Source organism: Rhipicephalus microplus, unplaced genomic scaffold (assembly GCF_043290135.1).
Source record: "Rhipicephalus microplus isolate Deutch F79 unplaced genomic scaffold, USDA_Rmic scaffold_218, whole genome shotgun sequence".
Classification (NCBI taxonomy): domain Eukaryota; kingdom Metazoa; phylum Arthropoda; class Arachnida; order Ixodida; family Ixodidae; genus Rhipicephalus; species Rhipicephalus microplus.
The window spans coordinates 156,492-158,991 of NW_027464789.1; positions in this window are offsets into that span (position 1 = coordinate 156,492).

Below are 2,500 nucleotides of genomic sequence, written 5' to 3' on the forward strand. Positions count from 1 at the left end.
TCATTAGTTCAAGAGCCCTATCACTTAAAAGGTAAAATTATACCAGGTTCAATAAAAGATAGAATTATTGCGCATGAGGATAACCCAAAAGTTGGCATCATATTCCACTCAAGGGTAACCAACATATTTCCAGTACAAATAGAAGAGGATTTTATTGCAGTAATAATGAAATTTAAGAACAAACAACTTCTCCTAATCAACTGCTATGCAGCACCTAAGGGGAACATAGAGAACCTACTAACTAAAATAGAGAACGTGATTCAAAAAACACATATAGAGAACATTTTAATAACAGGAGATTTTAATGCAAAAAGCCACAGTTGGGGAGGTGACAAACTAGATGATAGAGGGGAATTAGTTTTAGAGTTTATTATTAAAAATAACTTAAACTTAATAAACGACAAGAACAGTGAACCAACATTCCAAAATTCAAGGGGCAAAAGTTGGATCGATCTATCTATTGTTTCAAACAATTTGATTAGGGAAGTTAAAAATTGGAAGGTTTTAAATGAACCTTCATACAGTGATCATAAATTCATCAAAATAGAAATATTTGAAGAGGCCAAATTACAAATGTTTAAAATAACTAAAACAGGGAAACAAAGAGCATTAACAGATTTACTAAAGATGGATTGGGAATTACAATCACGAAATCTGAATAATGTACAGGAGGTCGAGCATTTAATACAAAAATTTTATAATACATTGGAAAACTTATACAAAAAATATGAAAAACGCATTACCAAGGGAAAAGGTCAAGAGAAAAGCTGGTGGAACCTGGAACTAGAAATACAAAGGAAAAAAGTTAGAGCAATGAAAAGACGGTTCAAAAGAAGTCGAGGGGATATAAGAGAAATCTTTAAAGCTCAATATTATGAAGAACATAAATTATATGTAGAAAATATTGCACAGGCGAAAAAGAAGGATTGGGAAAATTTTTTAGCCAAAGTAACGAGGAATCCTTTTAATATAGGATACAAATTAGCCCGGAATCAAATTAAAAAAGCAGTCATTATAAAAAGCATGATAAAAGAGGACGGTTCATCAACAAATTGTCTTACAGAAACAGTCGACTATATTATAAGTAAATTATATGATTTAGCAGGAGAAAACGAAGTAAACGAAACAAAAGTCGAAGAAGAGGAAATAAACAATGACATTGAAGATGATGGGGAGTTTACGCAACAGGAAGTGGAAGCAATAATTAGGAACCTAAAGAAAGATATCGCACCAGGACCGGACAACTTAACAACGGAATTTATTCAATTAATAAATCAAAAGCAAAATACCTTTTTTGTAAATATATTTAATTGTTGTTTAAAACTAGGATATTTTCCTCAGGACTGGAAAGTATCAAAAATAATATTGATCCCCAAAAAGAAAAGTCAGAATACACCTGCAGATTACCGACCAATTGCAATAAACTCAATATTCGGAAAGATCCTAGAAAGCTTACTCAAAGACCGCATATATCACTTCTTATACAAAAACGAATTATTCCCCAAAAATCAATACGGGTTCAAGCACGATACCTCGACAATTCAGGCATTAGAGAACATAAAGAAAAAATTAGACCAAGCTTCTCTAGATAAAGAGGGAGCTTTGATTATATCAATGGATATCAAAAATGCATTCAACACCATTGATAAAAAAGAAATAATTAAGTACTTAGAAGAAAATAATTGCCCAAAAAATTTAATAAAATTAACCAATGCAATCATGACAAATCGAAAAATCTCGTACAAAAACGAAAACATTCAGAAAATGTATTGCCTAAGAAAAGGATCCCCCCAAGGATCCCCATTAAGTCCATTACTATGGACCATAATGATTACAGAGGTACTGAGGGAAAAATACCCAGAAAAAACATATGTGCAAGCTTTCGCCGACGATATCACAATAATAATTAAAGGAACATCTAAAAGAAAGCTACAAGATAAAGCAAACCAGACATTAAACATAATACAAAAATGGGGCCTCGAAAAAAAGATTGAATTCAATGCAACAAAAACCGAATTTATGGTTATTAAAGGAAAATATTCAAAAAGCCCACCAATACTTAAATTAGGAGACAATAAAATAAGAAAGGTACAGCAAATGAAAATATTAGGAGTAATCTTAGATGAAAACCTGTCTTTCCTTCCGCATTTAGATTATATAAAAGAGAAAGTGTTCGACTTGTCAATTAACTTAAACAAATTTACAGGTAAAAACAGAGGTATTAAAAACAAACAACTTAGGGAAATATATGTAAGGGGAATGGAAAGAATAATAACTTATGCAGGCCCAGTCTGGTATAGAAACATTGGCACCATAATCAAAAGATTGAAATCAATACAACGGAAACCATTAATATCGATAACTAAAGCCTATAAAACAGTTTCAAATAATGCATTAAACGTCTTAGCTAATGTTCCACCAGTACATCTAAAATTAGAAAAAGAGATAGAACTACACAACATTATCAAAAATGGAAAGCAGTTTATTTGGAATGACAAAA